The sequence below is a fragment of the Budorcas taxicolor genome, chromosome 5 (assembly GCF_023091745.1).
Source record: "Budorcas taxicolor isolate Tak-1 chromosome 5, Takin1.1, whole genome shotgun sequence".
Lineage (NCBI taxonomy): Eukaryota > Metazoa > Chordata > Mammalia > Artiodactyla > Bovidae > Budorcas > Budorcas taxicolor.
Window position 1 is genome coordinate 57,995,141 of NC_068914.1, and position 19,907 is coordinate 58,015,047.

Consider the following 19,907-nt stretch of genomic DNA (forward strand, 5'->3'; position numbering starts at 1 on the left):
AAACAAATTTACTCAAGCAAAGAGAATGATTGACTTGTGAATACAAAATGAGTGACCTGTGGAGGCAAATGGAATTTTTATTTTTCAGTGAGGCTTCAATTCTTAATATTCAATTTTGAGTAATTTTTCTCTTATTGAATAAATGCATTCCAATTAACTATAAAGTGAATGCATCTAAATATATAGATGTATCCACATTTATATATTTTATACATTAGTAACCTATAAGGATAAATACACAATAAATATTCAAAAATATCTGGTTTTATCCTAAATGAGTTTTATTGAAAGAATGAAAAATATTAATCTTAATATTATTATAAAATATTTTCCAGGGGATATTTCTAAACATTTATTTAAAAAAGAATAAATTGACAATTGACCTGGCATTAGGATTGACTTAGTAACTTAGTAACATTTTCCAGACTTTGAGATCTATAAATTATCCACATGAATCTGTATTCTTGCTTGGGCTCATAGTTCTTTGCCTTGACTTTTGTCCTTTTCCCCTCCTATATTAGGCTGGTCAAGCTGTCATAACGTATCACAGGCTGGGTTGGGTGTCGGGGGTGGGGTGCACAGATACTTATTTTCTCACAGTTTTGGAGGCTTGAAGTTCAAAATAGGTTCTGGCACCTTCGGTTTCTGGTGAAGGATCTTTCTGACTTGCAGGAGGTCAGCTTCCTTCTGTGTCCTCACATGGCTGTTTCTTGGTTTGTTTACATGGGGAGGTAGAGAAAGCTCTCTGGTGTCTCTTCTCAAAAGGACACTAATCCTATTGCATCAGGCCCCCACCTTTATGACCTCATTTATCCTTAATTATTTCCTTAGAGTATCATCTCCAAATGTAGCCACACTGGGGATTAGGGCTTCAGTGCATGAATGATGGGGAGTGGGGCACAAACGTTCAGACCATAACACACTTTCATTTCCCTTTCTGACAACAGGTCTTTCATTTCATGGTCTATGACCATATTATTTCCCTCTGTAGCTTCATGTGTTGTGTTGCTTCCTTCTTTCTGGTTTTTCCACTGCTAAATGGTACTAGGCTGCAACTTACACTCTGTACGGTGCTACTTTACATGGCACCTTCAATACCCTTAACATTCGAAAGAATCTACTCTCTGTTTCTTATAGAATCTTTTTTTCCTACTCCTTGTTTCTTGTGGTTGGAGTAAAAGCTTCTCTATGCGTGTGGCAGAAAGAATTATGGGTACTCCTTCCTCTCCAACGTGTCTGAGTCTTAATACCAAGAACCTGTATATATGTTAAATGGCAATAGGGAATTAAATTACAGATTAAATGAAGGTGGCTCACAGTTTATTTTTTGCTTTTAAAGACATTTTATATAAAAATAAAATATTTGTAGAAAGAAGTCATTGCATTAGAAGTTGTTGCATTAGAAAAAAGGGAAATGTTGAAGTTACTTTCAATTAGGAATATAAAATAGGTAAATGTCTACATACAATTAAAGTGTATCCATTTAAGATGTAAGACTGCATCTAAATTAGCTATAAAATGATAAGGATTTTTTTTCAGGGTTGTGGATTTTTTATTATTTATTTATTTTTAATATAAATTTATCTATTTTAATTGGAGGTTAATTACTTTACAATATTGTATTGGTCTTGCGAACCAGTTGATTTTTAAATAAGATTATCCTGAATTATTTGATAGGCCTAATATAATTACAATATCCCTTTAAAGTGGAAGAAGAAGGCAGAAGAGTTAGAATCAGAGATGAGAAGATGCTCTGATATTGGATTTGAAGATGGCTGAAGGGATCACAGAAGTATAGCTGACCTCTGTAAGCTAAAATAGTCAATGAAATTGATTGTCCTTAATGCCTTCAGAAGGAACATAGCCCTGTCTAAACCTTGGTTCTAGTCCAGTAAAATCCTTTTCAGACTGTACTGTAGATCTGCAAATCTATAAATTGTTTTGATTTTTAAACTGTTAGTTCAGTTCAGTCACTCACTCGTGTCCGACTCTTTGCAACCCCATGAACCGCAGCACGTCAGGCCTCCCTGTCCATCACCAACTCCCGGAGACCACCCAAACCCATGTCCATTGAGTCAGTGATGCCATCCAACCATCTCATCTTCTGCTGTCCCCTTCTCCTCCTGCCCTCAATCTTTCCCAGCATCAGGGTCTTTTCCAGAGTCAGCTCTTCGCATCAGGTGGCCAAAGTAATGGTGTTTCAGCTTCAGCATCAGTCCTTCCAGTAAACACCTAGGACTGATTTCCTTTAGGATGGACTAGTAGGATCTCCTTTCAGTCCAAGGGACTCTCAAGAGTCTTCTCCAACACCACAGTTCAAAAGCATCAGTTCTTCGATGCTCAGCTTTTGTCACAGTCCAGTTCTCACATCCATACATGACCACTAGAAAAACCATAGCCTTGATTAGACAGACCTTTGTTGGCAAAGTAATGTCTCTGCTTTTGAATATGCTATCTAGGTTGGTCATAACTTTTCTTCCAAGGAGTACGTGTCTTTTAATTTTATGGCTGCAATCACCATCTGCAGTGATTTTGGAGTCCAAGAAAATAAAGTCTGACATTGTTTCCACTGTTTCCCCATCTATTTCCTATGAAGTGATGGGACCAGATGCCATGATTTTCGTTTTCTGAATGTTGAGCTTTAAGCCAACTTTTTGCTCTCCTCTTTCACTTTTATTAAGAGGCTCTTTAGTTCTTCTTCGCTTTCTGCCATAAAGCTGGTGTCATCTGCGTATCTGAGGTTATTGATATTTCTCTGAGCAATCTTGATTCCAGCTTGTATTTCTTCCAGCCCAGCGTTTCTCATGATGTACTCTGCATATAAGTTAAATAAGCAGGGTGACAGTATACTACCTTGATGTACTCCTTTTCATATTTGGAACCAGTTTGTTTTTCCAAGTCCAGTTCTAACTGTTGCTTCCTGACCTGCATACAGTTTCTCAAGAGGCAGGTCAGGTGGTCTGGGATTCCCATATCTTTCAGAATTTTCCACTTAAAGCATTAAGTTTGTTTTAAGTTGTTATAGACACAGTAGGAAATGAACACATCAAGAAACTCAGAAGGCCAGTAGATACCATTGCTAAATGATCAGGCCCCTGGTTTACCATCAATCTGGATAAGAGCAGTTTCTTAATATTTCAATTCCTAAACATAAAACTTCCCAGAAAAACTCTCTCTCTTGAGAACCATATCCCATCTTAGAACATAACCAGTGTTATTTTCAAATCTATTCCTCATTGTTTACTATCCCTGGTGGCCAGCAGAATCTACTTTCTGCTTCCCCAAAGATCCTCTTTGGTATAATACATGCCATACATGGCATCCTTGCTTTAGTTAAGAATTTCTCATGCATGGTTCTGGATCATCCCCATGAGAATAACTTGGGGTGCTCTATCCAAGACTTGGAGATACTGTGTCAACATGTTTAATGAAGATTTCAAGTGATTTTAATGTCCACTAACATTTGAGGTCCATTACTCTTACTTATGACCAACCTAGACAGCATATTAAAAAGTAGAGACATCACTTTGCCAACAAAGGTCTGTCTAGTCAAGGCTATGGTTTTTCCAGTAGTCATGTGTGGATGTGAGAGTTGGACTATAAAGAAAGCTGAGCACCATAGAATTGATGCTCTTGAACTGTGGTGTTGGAGAAGACTCTTGAGAATCCCTTGGACTGCAAGGAGATCCAACTAGTCTATTCTAAAGGAGGTCAGTCCTGAATATTCATTGAAAGGACTGATACTGAAGCTGAAACTCCATTACTTTGGCCACCTGATGCGAAGAGCTGACTCATTGGAAAAGACCCTGATGCTGGAAAAGATTGAAGGCAGGAGAAGAAGGGGATGACAGAGGATGAGTTGATTGGATGACATCACCGACTTGATGGACAGGAGTTTGAGTAAGCTCTGGGAGTTGGTGATGGACAGGGAGGCTTGGCCTGCTGCAGTCCATAGTGTCACAGAGTCAGACATGACTGAGCTACTGAACTGACTGACTCTTCCTTATAACAATATTTATGAGACTAGTTTTCAGAAAGGTCTTAGATGCTAAGTGATTCTTTCACAGTAAAATAATTATACATGAATACATACACCTAGAGACACAGTCGGAGAAGGCGATGGCACCCCACTCCAGTACTCTTGCCTGGAAAATCTCATGGATGGAGGAGCCTGGTGGGCTGCAGTCCATGGTATCGTGAAGAGTCAGGCATGACTGAACAACTTCACTTTTCACTTTCATGCATTGGAGAAGGAAATGGCCACCCACTCAGTGTTCTTGCCTGGATAATCCCAGGGACAGAGGAGCCTGGTGGGCTATGGGGTCACACAGAGTTGGACATGACTGAGGCAACTTAGCAGCAGCAGCAGAGACACAATATTTACTTCTGATTTCCCAGTGATTGTAAACTAGTGAACACGTGTTTCTGAGAAACTCTTTCCATTAAGCTTATACATGTTAGTTGCCCAGTCATGTCTGACTCTTTGCTGCCCCATGGATTGTAGCCCACCAATTGCCTCTGTCCATGGAATTCTCCAGGCCAAAATACTGGAGTGGGTTGCATTCCCTTCTCCAGGGGATCTTTCTAACCCAGGGGTCGAACTCAGGTCTCCTGCATTGCAGGCAATTCTTTACCATCTGAGCCAGCAGGGAAGCCCCTGCAATATCTTATATATTACCTGCCTCAGGGTAGTTTTTTTTTTTGGCACTTTCAGTAAAGCCAACAGTTTGCACATTTGCCTTGCACTTGTATTCTTTCCTTGTATTATGTCATTTCTATACTACCTACTACTCCTTTGAAATATAGGCCTTGAAGTAAAATGCCTCAATAGTTTTTCAATATTTTTTTCTGATTAAAAATATTTTGTTATTTAGTCCAGGGGACCACAGTCTATGGTCTACTACCTACTTTTATAAATAAAATGTTATGGAAATACAGCCACACGCATTCATTTATGTATTGCCTTTGGCTGCTTTATTGCTATGACCACAGAACTGAATAGTTGTGACAGGGACTTTATGGCTCACAAACCCTACAATATTTACTATTTCATCTTTTTCAGAAAAAAAGCTACTAATGCCCACCTTATCCTGTTAATAATTCCTCTTTCTAAAATTTATTTCCAGTCTAATTTTTTGGTATCCAAATCTATGTTTTGTGTTGTCTTCATGGATACAAAGGATGGCTGTATTTTATATTTTGAAAGTTGTAGGATTGTGAAGTGGTTCAGTAAAATTAACTTTAAATTAGAACAGAAAAGTTTCAGCTCTGCCATTCACTGGCTGTGTAAAATGGCATTCAGATTCTCTGGACATCATTTCTCTTATCTGTGACTCATTAAATGAGTTCATGTATATAAGATGTTTAGCTCATTTTCTTGGCATGTGATCCACCTTTGTGACCTTGTTAAATTATCATTTTTAGCATAGAACCATGAAGTCCTATATGGTGAGTCTTGGTTTAACAGCAGATTACAAGGGAATTGAGATAGAGAAGTTTACTTCCTGGAGAAAGTACATAACATACCTTAAAGGGCCTCATGGGGAGGTTAAGGCAGGATGCAAGCAGAGAAATTGCAGGACATGGGGCATATTCCTTGAATAAAGCCCATGGCTGGAGAATTTTGGGCTTCTTACGGTAAGTCCAGATAAATCAGTTGAAACCAAAAAGAGTAGGAACTTGATAGGCTTCTTGAGTATTTTATCTAAGAATCACAATAAGGAAAGACTCTGCAAAGTGGAGAAACTGTTCGTCACAAGGGCCATTAGAGGAGTTGTATTATGAACTTACATTTATTTGTGACTCTTCAGGCTATTTATCTAGGGCATGTGCTCCAGGGAGGAGCTAGTGTCAGTTCAGATCCTCTGTAAACTACTTGGTTAGCAAGGATGCAATGTTATAAAATAGCTTATGTATTGTATTGCTGCTGCTAAGTTGCTTCAGTCGTGTACGACTCTGTGCGATCCCATAGATGGTAGCCCACCAGGCTCCCCCGTCCCTGGGATTCTCCAGGCAAGAACACTGGAGTGGGTTGCCATTTCCTTCTCCAATGCATTAAAGTGAAAATTGAAAAGTAAAGTCGCCCAGTCGTGCCGGATTCTTAGCGACCCCATGACTGCAGCCTACCAGGCTCCTTCGTCCATGGGATTTTCCAGGCAAGAGTACTGGAGTGGGGTGCCATTGCCTTCTCCGATTCATCTCCATAAGCGACTGCTTTTCCCAAAACTCGAGTCTTTGAGTCGGGAGTCAGCATTTGTCCAGAGAAATACATCACATCTTTCCAAGTAAGGTCATAAAGCAGAGTAACACCTTTAAAAGCTTTAATATATTTTTCTGGGTCCTGTAAATAGTCTCCCAGATCCTCCTTGATTCTTTGTATTTCTTGATAAGGAAAAGGCTTATTAACTCTCACAGACTGATTATTTCTCCTGGTGGGTGTTTCATGAAGAGGCAACAGCTTGTGTGGCTGTTCCTCAGTCTCTCTGACTGCTCTGCACATATGATCCCAGGGATAGACTGGAGAAACCTGTTTTTCTTTTTCTTTTTCTCTTTGTCTCCTGTCCTCCATCTCATCTCTTACTTCGATGGTCCGAGTTTCTACTGAAACCAGAGTAGTCTGAGGTCATACTGAGACAGGAGTTGTTTGGACCTCCACGTGCACAGTTTGAATCTCAGTTTGGATTTCCACTGAGGCAAAGGCAACCTTTCTAAAGGAGGCTCTCTGGTTTTCAGTTTGCTCAGCTTGGAGCCCTGGGTATGGGGGCAAAGTAGGAGGACAGGAGGGAGCTGAAGGTTTCACGCCCAAATCTATACCCTTAGGACATAAGTCTGGCATATTTCGCAGAGAGAAAAAGGGCAACACATATGCTACTTCTACCCACTTTCCTTGTTCCTTAAAGAACCGGTCTAATTGTAAAACAGTGTTATACTTAAGAGACCCTCCAACTGGCCACTGTTTGCTGTCCTCCAGGGGATACCTTGGCCATGCAGTATCACATAGGAAGACCAGGTGTGTCTTCTTTAAGCCCTGGGGATCAAATCTATCCCAGTTTTTCAGGATACAGTTCAAAGGAGTGAGGCTGGAATTGTTAGCTCCCATCTTGTCCTGAAGGATCAGCTTTTAATGATTTATTGTGTCAAAAAGTAATAAAAGTAAATATTAATGGTTTAGCTAAGCTACTTTATGATTTCTTGTGTCAAGGGCTTTCCTGTTAGCACAGCTGGTAAAGAATCTGCCTGCAACGGAGGAGATCCCAGTTTGATTCCTGGGTCGGGAAGATCCACAGGAGAAGGGATAGGTTACCCATTCTAGTATTCTTGAGCTTTGCCGGTGGCTCAGCTGGTAAAGAATCCACCTGCAATGCAGGAGACCTGGGTTCAATCCCTGGGTTGGGAAGATTCCCTGGAGAAGAGAGCAGCTACCCACTCCAGTGTTCTGGCCTGGAAAATTCAATGGACTGTATAGTCCGTGGGGTCACAAAGAGTTGGACACGACTGTGCAACTTTCCCTTTCACCTCACTTTCATCATCTCAGAGTAAAAATGAGATATAAATGTGACAAGCCTATCTTAAAATGATAGTTTCTTTATATTTACCTTGATATTCATGTATGGATGATGAATATTCATGTTTATATCGTGAAGATACTACATATCTTTTGCATTACAGATATAGTAATAGCTTAGGCTGTGATGTCAGTTCTACTAGACACTGCAAACTTATACAAATTAGTGACTCTCAGTTCAGTTCAGTCGCTCAGTCGTGTCTGACTATGTGAATCGCAGCACACCAGGCCTCCATGTCCATCACTAACTCCCGGAGTTCACTCAGACTCACGTCCATCGAGTCAGTGATGCCATCCAGCCATCTCATCCTCTGTCGTCCCCTTCTCTTCCTGCCCCCAATCCCTCCCAGCATCAGAGTCTTTTCCAATGAGTCAACTCTTCACATGAGGTGGCCAAAGTACTACTGAGCCTTATTTTTCTTATTTATAGGGTAGAGATCTTCTAGAATGATCATAACAGTTTTATGCTATTTTATTAAATATTTACTGAAGATTTATTATTGGTGACCTGAACTATCCTCAATGAGTTCACAGTCTAGTAAGGTAGGTGTGTGTATGTGTGTATAATTAGTTGCCGCATGTGTGACAAGTGTTATACATAATAAAGACACCTGAGTCTTGGCCCAATTAATGGAAGAGTTAATTCTATTTATTATATTTTGGATATGGTCAAGGGAGGTTTCCAGAGGGAGATGAACTTAACTTCAAATGAGTGTAAGTAAAGTATAAGTAAAAATTTAGCAATAGTTGGATGTTTAGGAAAAGATACATTTCAGTTGAGGTAATAATATGTTCAAGGCATACAAAGAGAAAAACACTAAAGTTAAGGAAACACAAGACTGTTAAGTAGACTGCGGTGTAAGTGACAATTGGAGTGAGTTGATAAGTGAGGCTGGAGGTGTGAGCTGAAGCCAGGTCATGGAAAATCGCTTAAGATAACACAAGAGTTTAGATTTTATACTGTAGGTGATGAGGTGTATTGAAAGGCTTTAAATTTTTTTTATTGGATTCTACATTAAAATGTTTTAAACAGGAGTTTCAGAATCATGTTAGAATTTTTCATCATAACAACTGCCACAACAGCAACAATTGTGTATTTGGCACTCTGCATATTCATCCTGAAACTTTGCAACACATCTTCTAGATAGGCACTATTTCCTTATTTTAAACTGAAACCCTGATAACTCAAAAGTCCATAGTAACACAAGTAAGTGAAAGAGTAAGAATACATAATTGGATTATTTTCAATTTCCTATTTTTTCACTATACATTATATTCTTTCTAAGAATAATCTGTCTACAGTTTGTAGAATAGAAAAGATGAGATAGGGGATGGATCAGGGCAAGAAGATCTGTAAAGAAGATATTCATTTCTCTAGTAATCAATGATGTTGGTCATCTTTCATGTGTTTTTTGGCCATCTTTGTTTCTTCTTTGTAGAAATGTCTGTTTAGATCTTGCACCCATTTTTTTGATTGAGCTGTTTGCTTATCTGATATTGAGCTGCTTGAGCTGTTTGTATATTTTGGAGAATAATCCATTGTCAGTTGCTTCATTTGCAAACATTTCTCCTATTCTGATGCTTGTCTTTTTGTTTATGGTTTTCTTTGCTGTGTAAAAGCTTTTCAGTTTCATTTGATCCCATTAGTTTATGTTCATTTTTGTTTTCATAAGCTAGCACAATATTGTAAATCAACTATATGTCAAAAAAACATTTTTATTTTTTGAACTTATTGTGTCACAAGGGAGAACAAGGGTGTCTACTTGCTTCCTATTTCCCCACTTTTTACTCTCTTCTGCATCCTTCCTGGAATGGTCAGTACAGCGGTCAAAGACATGGAACAATGAGGGAGGGATGTGGATCAGAGGAAGAATCAGTCCTGAGTTGAGGAGCTTCTCCATGGTGGCATGCGATGGCAGGCCTGGAAAAAGAGGACACAGGGCCATGAGGGACTGCTGCAGAAGTAGTGACAGAAAGAGATGGCTTATATGTTGGAAGATGGGTTAAAGTAGACAAATAAGTAAATTGAAGAAATGAATGAATATATTGAGTTGTCTCTCAGATATGGAGGGGATATAATATAATCATGGAAATGAGGAAGACTTGAAATAACTCTTGGTTGTTAGATAATGGGACCTCAGGGTAAACTAGTATATGCATGTATTACATATGTAGCATTATGTTAGATGCAATACAAATGTTTCCTAGTTCTTAGCAGGCTTAGAAACCATGATGTCTCAGGAGCAGTGAGTGACCCACATGCCCAAAATTTGCTTTCTAAATATCACTCACCCTCCCTTAAAGGAGAAGTGACTGATGACAGGTTGTGGCAGACAAGGTCCAAAGTCTTGTTCAGCTTGTACATAAAAAGTAAGTCCTCTAAAATAAAATGTTGGAAAAGAATAAAATAACTAGTTTGAAAGCAGTCTCAATGGATGAATAGAGGAGGACTTAAGTATTAAAATAGTGATAGTCATTAATTATTGATTTAAAAAACAAAATCTATTAATGTATTAGTATGTTCATATACATTAATTAAGCAAGCAAGAAGGTAAATGCAGAGAAATGGAAAGCTATTCTTCAGAGCTCCAAAAACTGTTGGAAATAGAGATTCACCATTTAACAGTCATCAGATGAGTTTGATTAAGTTGGAAACTGTCCAGGGATGCTAAGGCTGGTAGGTAGAATTTGAGGAACAGGTTATTAGTATAACACCTCTTCACCAAACACTATTCAATTACAGCCAGAAAAGTTGTGAATTTAAGGTGGAGAAAGCTTCTAGAAGCTACAAGCCAGATCATCAGCACTGATATCACTCATGCTAGAACAAGTTGACATGATATGTTTCCTGATGTAATGCATCACAAAGAACCCTGTCATTTCTGTGGTTTTCCTGCCAAGAATGCATGGTCTGAGTCTGGCCCCTGAAGGCTCTGCTGATGGGCCCAGCTCAAAACCCACCCTTCAGACTGTAACGCCAGTTCTCTTTATAACTGTGAGGACATAAAAGACTGAGAAGGATTCAAGAATTGTTCCAGATTGAAGGGGTCTGTAATACACACTAAGTAAGTATAAGTATATTTCTAGGGTCTTAGACTGGGAAGAAAAGACACATTGGAGATGTTTTATCTATTTCTGGGCAAAAGTGTTCCCCATAATGTAATGACATAAAGCAATAGTCATTGTGTTATATTTCATGACGTTTTAGGTCAGGAATTTGGGCAAGGCTTACCTGAACAATTGTTCTCTATAGTGTGATATTGAACAGGTGCAGGTAGGAGGAATGAAGAGCCCAGTATGGCCTCAATTACATTTCTAAGGCCTCGGCAGAGATGGTCAAAAGACTGGGTTCAGTTGGAGCTTTCAAAGGAAATGCTTAGCTGTAGACACTCCAGCATAGTGGTGTCAGGACATCAGACTTCTTTGTATGGCAGCTGAAGACACCATGCATAATCTTGGTGAGCAATTATTGGTGTCACCCTGATTCAAGGGAAGGATAATTAGACAACACAAATCAGTGGGAGAAACAGTGAAGTCATTGCAGTCATCTTTGGTCTACAACATTGGTATGGTAAGCAAATTTAGAATGGGGTCTGAGAAGGTGGTGGTGTTAACAGTTTTGAATAACTGATTTGAAAGGTTATATAGTAGTTTATATAGATGCGTCTTTTAGTTTAAGGATAATGGGTATTACATTTGTAGCTTACTGTCATAGCATTGAAACGTATACATTACCAAATGTAAGATAGGTAGTGTGAAGTTGCTGTATAACACAGAGAGCTCAACCAGGTGCTTTGTGACAACTAGAGGGGTGGGATGGAGGTTCAAGAGGGAGAGGATACATATATAAACACACTTATGCCTGATTCACGCTCTTATATGGCAGAAACCAACACAATAGTGTAAAGCAATTATCCTTTAATTAAAAACATTTTAAAAGGTTTCTGGAAAGGACTCAGATATGTATGTGTGTATATTTGGGGTTTCCCTGGTGGCTCAGATGGTAAAGAATTTGCCTTGCAATGTGGGAGACCTGGGTTTGACCCCAGGGTCAGGAAGTTCCCCTGGGAAAGGGAATGGCAACCCACTCCAGTATTCTTGCCTGGGGAATTCCGTGGACAGAGGATCCTGGCAGGCTACACTCCATGGGTTGCATATATTTATGTACATGTGTATATACACTTTGTCTATGTGTATAAACATGTGTGTATATATGTATATGGAGCAGGGCACAGTGGGGCAAATGTAGTAAAATGTTAACAATTGGCTGTTCTGATTTAAGGGGATATGGGAGTTCTGGCTACTCTTCTGTATGTTTGAAATGATTTCAAACTATAAAACATTAAAATTTTAGAGAAAGGAAAATGTGATTAGAGTCTGAAGTAAGGCAGTGGCAATAGACATGAAGAGAACAGGATGAACTGATGATCAATAAGACTTTAATGGTCGAAAGGTTGTTAGGCTGAGAGAGACGGTTTGCTTGGAACACTGTCATAAGCACAGAAGTTCCATTGGCTGCTCATTTACAGAGAGATGCAAACAAGCAAAGCTTGCCAATAATGCTTCATCTAACATTTTTCTTTGTCCTTTAATGATCACCCTGGAAAACAAACAATAAGCCAAGTTTAATTTTAAAAAGCATTGAGACTATTTAAGCAGAGTCAGATTTACTTAAATGTATAATGGATTCTTTCATTAAGAACAAAATCTGTGGCTCTTTTTTATTTGATGGAAAAATTCTTCTACGTGTATTCCAAATGGATGCATAGACTCAGTGTGAGTAATGTGGTTTAGTTTGTGCAGAGTATACACTTCCAAAAGAGGAGAAATTCTTTCATAATAAGTATATATCTTAAAGTATATTTCTGGATAAAAAAACTTTTACCTTTTGTATGAAATGGAGTGTGGAATGAGTATGTGGTGGATTCTGTATGAGCTACTTAAAAGTCAGAAAGAAAAGTTATAAAGCAATGCGATTTGCAACAAGGAATCTGAGGACAGTGTTATAAAGAGGTTCAAGTATATGAATAAATAAAACCATTCTTAAGATATGTGGAATGAATGTTACCTCACATTTTGAAGCCTTAAAATAAATAACCCAGTCGTTTTCAGTATCTCTGCTCTGGATATAATGTTGACTCCTATCTTCACGGGAGGCGTGGGGGTGGGGTGCTGACATTTTGCTGGAAACTTATAAAAAGAAAGCTCCTGCTGTGGCTCAGAAATGCTATTTCATCCAAACTGAGAAATCAGAAGTCGAATATACTGTAAGGAGAGTTCTCATCAGCTTTATTAACTGTAGTCATTTTTTCAGTAACTGAATTCTTCAGATGACAAATATGTGATTTTATTATATACATTAAAAAATAGGTGGAAGAGTGGAATGGATTATTTAGATTAGTTTTCATGAGTCGGGATGATTGCAGAAAACTACCAAAAATGGCAACTTTTTTCTAAATTTGTATTATGATGTGAATCACCTCAATTCAGTTCAGACGCTTTGTTATGTCTGATCACCTCAGGCACTGCATAAAGTGCCTAATCTTTGTCCAAGAGCAATGGTAAACCTGCTTTTCCAGTGTATGTGCCCAGATAGGCACATGGTCTACATTGTGGGAAATGGGAGTGGACACATACACGAGATGGGAATGAACAGAAGATGAATAAAGGTGACTTTAACTGAGAATTAGAAAGGCTTATCAGAGACTTTAACTTTCTGAATTAATTTTACTTTTCATAAATATGTGTGAAAGAAAGCGAAAGTGTTAGTCATGTCCAACTCTTTGGGACCTCATGGACTGTAGCCCTCCAGGCTCCTCTGTCCTTGAAATTCTCCAGGCAAGAATACTAAAGTGGGTAGCCATTCCTTTCTCCAGGGAATCTTCTTGACCCAGGGCTCAAACCAGGGTCTCCTGCATTACAGGAAGAGTCTTTACAATCTGAGCTACCAGGGAAGCCCATAAATATGTGTACATCTATGTATTATTGTTAATATCATGACTTCTGATACTGATTCTTAAGGATTCTATACTAGTCTTTTGTTTCTTACTTGATACTTGAAGTAAGCACTTCAAATATAGCATATTAGATAATCATGTCTATGTTAGTTATCATCACGGACTCAATGGACGTGAGTCTGAGTGAACTCCGGGAGTTGGTGATGGACAGGGAGGCCTGGTGTGCTGCGATTCATGGGGTCTCAAAGAGTTGGACATGACTGAGCGACTGAACTGAACTGAACTGATGACTGTATACCAAATTACCTCAAAACCTAGTAGCTTCAAGCAGCACACATTTATTGTCTCATAGTTTCTGGGGTCAAGAATCTATGTACAGCTTAGCTGTGTGCTTTTGACTCAGAGTTTCTCACATGTTTGCAATGCAAGGGATGGGCTAGGGCTACAGTTATCCCAGTAGGGGAGCCTTCAAGGTCATTCACATGGCTGTTAGCAGGCCTCAGGTCTGGCTGTTTGTTGGGAAATCTCAGTTGTTTGCCGTGAAGACCTCTGCATGGAGTTACTAAGAACATGGCAGTTTGTCCCTCCACCTCCAGCTTCCCCCCACCTTCTGGCAGGGTGAGGTGTATAATGGTGAGAGGGAGAGACAAGAACTGAAATTATGTCTTTTTTGTATCTAATCTTAGAATTGACATCTAATCAGTTTTTGTTAAAAGCAAGTATTTGTTAAAAGTATTTATTAAAAGCAAGTCCATAGGTCCAGTGGCACTTTATTTTCTTGGGCTCCAAAATCACTGCAGATGGTGACTGCAGCCATGAAATTAATAGAAGCTTACTCCTTGGAAGAAAAGATATGACAAACCTAGACAACCTATTATAAAGCAGAGACATTACTTTGCTAACAAAGGTCCATCTGGAACTCATGTACACTCGTGGCAGATTCATGTCAGTTCAGTTCAGTTCAGTTGCTCAGTCATGTCTGACTCTTTGCGACCCCATGAATCACAGCACGCCAGGCCTCCCTGTCCATCATCATCTCCCAGAGTTCACTCAGACTCACGTCCATCGAGTCAGTGATGCCATCCAGCCATCTCATCCTGGGTCATCCCCTTCTCCTCCTGCACCCAATCTCTCCCAGCATCAGAGTCTTTTCCAATGAGTCAACTCTTCGCATTAGGTGGCCAAAGTACTGGAGCTTCAGCTTTAGCATCATTCCTTCTAAAGAAATCCCTGGGCTGATCTCCTTCAGAATGGATTGGTTGGATCTCCTTGCAGTCCAAGGGACTCTCAAGAGTCTTCTCCAACACCACAGTTCAAAAGCATCAATTCTTCGGCGCTCAGCCTTCTTCACAGTCCAACTCTCATGTCTATACATGACCACAGGAAATACCATAGCCTTGACTAGATGGACCTTAGTCAGCAAAGTAATGTCTCTGCTTTTGAATATGCTATCTAGGTTGGTCACAACTTTTCTTCCAAGGAGTAAGCGTCTTTTAATTTCATGGCTGCAATCACTATCTGCAGTGATTTTGGAGCCCCAAAAAATAAAGTCTGACACTGTTTCCACTGTTTCCCCATCTATTTCCCATGAAGTGATGGGACCAGATGCCATGATCTTTGTTTTCTGAATGTTGAGCTTTAAGCCAACTTTTTCACTCTCCTCTTTCACTTTCATCAAGAGGCTTTTTAGCTCCTCTTCACTTTCTGCCATAAGGATGGTGTCATCTGCATATCTGAGGTTATTGATATTTCTCCTGGCAGTCTTGATTCCAGCTTGTGTTTCTTCCAGCCCAGCGTTTCTCATGATGTACTCTGCATAGAAGTTAAATAAGTAGGGTGACAATATACAGCCTTGACGTACTCCTTTTCCTATTTGGAACCAGTCTGTTGTTCCATGTCCAGTTCTAACTGTTGCTTCCTGACCTGCATACAGATTTCTCAAGAGGCAGGTTAGGTGGTCTGGTATTCCCATCTCTCTCAGAATTTTCCAGAGTTTATTGTGATCCACACAGTCAAAGGCTTTGGCATAGTCAATAAAGCAGAAATAGATGTTTTTCTGGAACTCTCTTGCTTTTTCCACGATCCAGCGGATGTTGGCAATTTGATCTCTGGTTCCTCTGCCTTTTCTAAAATCAGCTTGTATGGCAAAACCAATACTGTATTGTAAAGTAAAATAAAGTAAAAATAAAAATTTATTAAAAAAAAAAAACCAAAGCTATGGTTTTTCCAGTAGTCATGTATAGACGTGAGAGTTGGACCATAAAGAAAGCTGAGTGATGAAAAATTGATGCTTTTGAACTGAGGTGTTGGAGAAGACTCTTGAGAGGCCCTTAGACAGCATGGAGATCCAACCAGTCAATCCTAAAGGAAATCAACCCTGAATATTTATTGGAAAAACTGATGCCAAAGCTCCAATATGATGGTCATCTGATGACAAGGGGCAACTTATTGGAAAAGACCCTGATGCTGGGCAAGATTGAAGGCAGGAAGAGAAGAGGGCGACAGAGGATGAGATGATTGGATGGCATCACTGACTCAATGGACATGAGTTTGAGCAAGCTCCAGGAGTTGGTGAAGAACAGGGAAGCCTGGCATTCTGCAGTCCATGGGGTGGCAAGGAGTTGGACACAACTGAGTGACTGACCTGAACTGAGGTCCAGTATTTACTCAGAAAGATAATTTACATAAGTAGATGAGTACCAGAATGTGAGAATCCCTGGGAACCAACCACCATAATGCTAAAAATTCTTGACCACTGCTGTATCATTAATTTCTCCCTGTGCAGCTTTCTACTAGACTGTGACCTATTGCCAAATTAAGTCATTGCCTCTTTCATTCTGGTTTCTCTTCTCTTCCCTCTTTTATCGGCTTTCTCCCATTTCCAAGGGGCTTCCCTGGTGGCTCAGAAATTTGTTTTTAAATCACTGCTTATCAAACTGAGAGTTCCAAAAAGCTACCTATGTAATTTCTACATCAACTTTATGTCCTCTTTCCTAAAATCATTCTGCCTGAGATATTCCTGGACTTACACGGCACTTTTCCTTTACAAATGTAAGATAATCCTCAATCCTCTGACCATTCCTTGTAGTGCTCTCAGTCTTGCTTTGGGGCACTGCCCCTATATATAACAGCCTCTGGGGTACAGACAAACAGAGGTGTCCTTTAATGGCTCATCAAGGTATCTTAATCCTGAGTGCTTCCCCATTTTTCCTCTCTTTGTGTATATATATTTTTTCAAACTGTAGTATTTTCATGTATATATCATTTTCAAAATGAAGCATGATTTTTACAAGTTGGATTTATTCCCATCTTTTGTGATATTCTGAATTTAACTATATGGTCATATATGGTCTTGAATATGAAGTCAACTCTCTTTTTTTTAATGATTTGTCTCCTTATCCTTCCTTCCATCTCCATTCCCTCCTTTTTAAAATGCATTTTTTTCCCTAATGTAAGAGTCCTTCAGAGCAAAAGTAACTACTTAAAAATGGCATTTTCATGTATTTAATCATAAACAATTCCTCTCAACTATTCTAAACTCTCCTCTCTGGGATATATCATTAGTTGGAAATAAAAACAGTCATAAAAGTTGAAGAAGAATAAGTTTTTTTAAAAAGCATCACTAAAGTATTTTCTAGGTCTGCAGAAATAATCTAGGTACGTTGGATAAAATCCAAAAATAAAATTTGTGTTATTTTTCAAGACTTAATGTACATTTTTAAAAAGTAGGAAAAATGATCTTTATCAAATCATATGGAATATGTCTGAATCACAGTCAATCCTTCAACAAAATTTATTTCTTTCCACAAAATGCTTAGTCTTCTATGCTTTCTTTTACCAAAAAATGTTTAGGTACTAGACACAATTTTCTAGTGCCTTTTTGTTTGGTTGAAAGGAGAAAACTAGAACATCTAGACAAATCAATAGGGAATCAACTTATATGAGAATATAAATAACATAGACAAATCAGAACTATAGACATATACAGACGATTTTACCCAACAGCAGAAAAATACACATTCTTAATTCCTATGGAACTTTCTTCAGGTTAAATTTTATATTAGCTCACAAGATGAATTTTAGTGAACCAAGTTAAGAATTTAAGAAGTTTAAAATTTAAAAAGATTGAAATTATACCAAGTGTCTTTTCTGATCACAGTGGAGTGAAACTGGATATCAATAGCAAAACTGGAAAATTCACAAACATGTAGAAACTTAACAACACATGCTTGAACAATGATTGAGTCAAAAAAGACATTTAGAAGGAAATTAGAAAATACCCTGGGGCAAACCAAAATGAAAATACAACATAAAAAACATAAGAGATACAACAAAAAGTAGTACTAAGAAGAATTTGTCATAAGTGCCTACTTAAAAAAATCTTAATCAGACAACCTAACTTTATACCCCAAGGAACTAAAGAAAGAACAAACTAATCTATATTTATCAAAAAGAAGGAAATAATAGATGAGGGCAAAAATAAACAGAATAGAAAAATAGAAAACAAAATCAAGAGTTAGCTTTTCAAAATAAAACAAAATTGACAAACCATTAACTAAATTAAGGAAAAGAACACTTAAAATCATAAATGAAAGAGGAGACATTACAACTAATTCCACGGAGATAAAAAGGATCATGAGTGGCTACTATGAACTATTATGTCAACAATTTAGATTTCCTAGAAGAACTGGTTAAATTCATAGAAATATGCAACTTACAGAGGTCAATTCATGAAGAAGTAGAAAGTATGAATAGACCTATAGCTGATGTAGAGAATGAGTCAGTTGTCAAAGCCTTCTAACAAAGAAAAGCCTAGGGCTAATTGGCTTCACTGGTGAATTCTATCAAACATTTAAAGAGTAATTGATGCCAATACTCTTCAAATTCTGTCAAAAAACTGAAGAGGAAGGAACTGTTCCAAACTCATTCTATGAGTTCAGTATTACCCTAACACCAGAGCCAGACAAAGATGCCAAAGAAAATAAAATTGCAGGCCAGTATCCATGAGGATCACACGCCATGACCTAGTGAACTTTATCCCTGGGATGCAAAATTGGTTCAGTATATTAGGATGGTGCTGCTGCTGCTGCTAAATCGCTTCAGTCATGTCCGACTCTGTGTGACCCCATAGACGGCAGCCCACTAGGCTCACCCGTCCCTGGGATTCTCCAGGCAAGAATACTGGAGTGGGTTGTCATTTCCTTCTCCAATGCATGTATTCATGCTAACTCACTTCAGTTGTGTCCAACTCTGTGTGACCATATGGACAGCAGCCCACCAGACTCCTCTGTCCATGTGATTCTCCAGGCAAGAATACTGGAGTGGGTTGCAATTTCCTTCTCCAATTAGGATGGTACATCATGCTAATTGATCGTAAGAGAGCAAGGAATTAAATCATATTTCAGTAGATGCAAAACAAAAGATAATTTGACAAAATTCAACAATTTTCACGATAAAAACTCATAAACTAGGAATAAAAGAGAATTGTCTCAATAAAAGAGAATTGTCTCAATATAGGCCATTTATGAAAATCACATTGCTAACATCATACTCAATGGTAAAATGCTGAAAGCTTTTTTCTAAAATCAGGGATGAGACAAGAATGCTTGCTTTCACTCTTTCTATTCAACATAGGACTAGAAATCATAGCTGGAGTAATTAGCCAAGAAAAAGAAAAGGCATCCAAATTGGAAGGGAAGAAGTAAAACTGTCCATGTTTGCAGATGACATGCTCTTATATATAGAAACCCCTAAAAACTCTATAATGAAAGATAAACTGTTAAAGCTGATAACAAACTGAGTAAAGTTGCAGGATACAAAATCAGCATGCAAAAATTAGCTGCACTAACAACAAACTACTTGAAAAGCGAATTAGAAAAATAATTTCATTTTCAGTAGTATTGAAAAGACTAAAATATGTTAGAATAAACTTAACCAAGGAGGTGAGAGACCTATATATCAAAAACTGTAAAACATTGATAAAATAAATTAGAAAAGACAAAAACAAATGGAAAGAAATACTGTGCTTATGAGTTGGAAGATTTAATATTGTCAAAATATATACTATCAGAGTGATCTATGGATTTAATGCAATCCCTATCATAATTCCAATGGCTTTTTATTAATAGATAAGTAATTTATGTAGAACCATAAAAGTTCACAAATAGCCAAATCATCTTCAGTTCAGTTCAGTTCAGTCGCTCAGTTGTGTCCAACTCTTTGTGACCCCATGAATCACAGCACGCCAGGCCTCCCTGTCCATCACCAACTCCCGGAGTTCACTCAGACTCACGTCCATCGAGTCAGTGATGCCATCCAGCCATCTCATCCTCTGTCGTCCCCTTCTCCTCCTGCCCCCAATCCCTCCCAGCATCAAAGTATTTTCC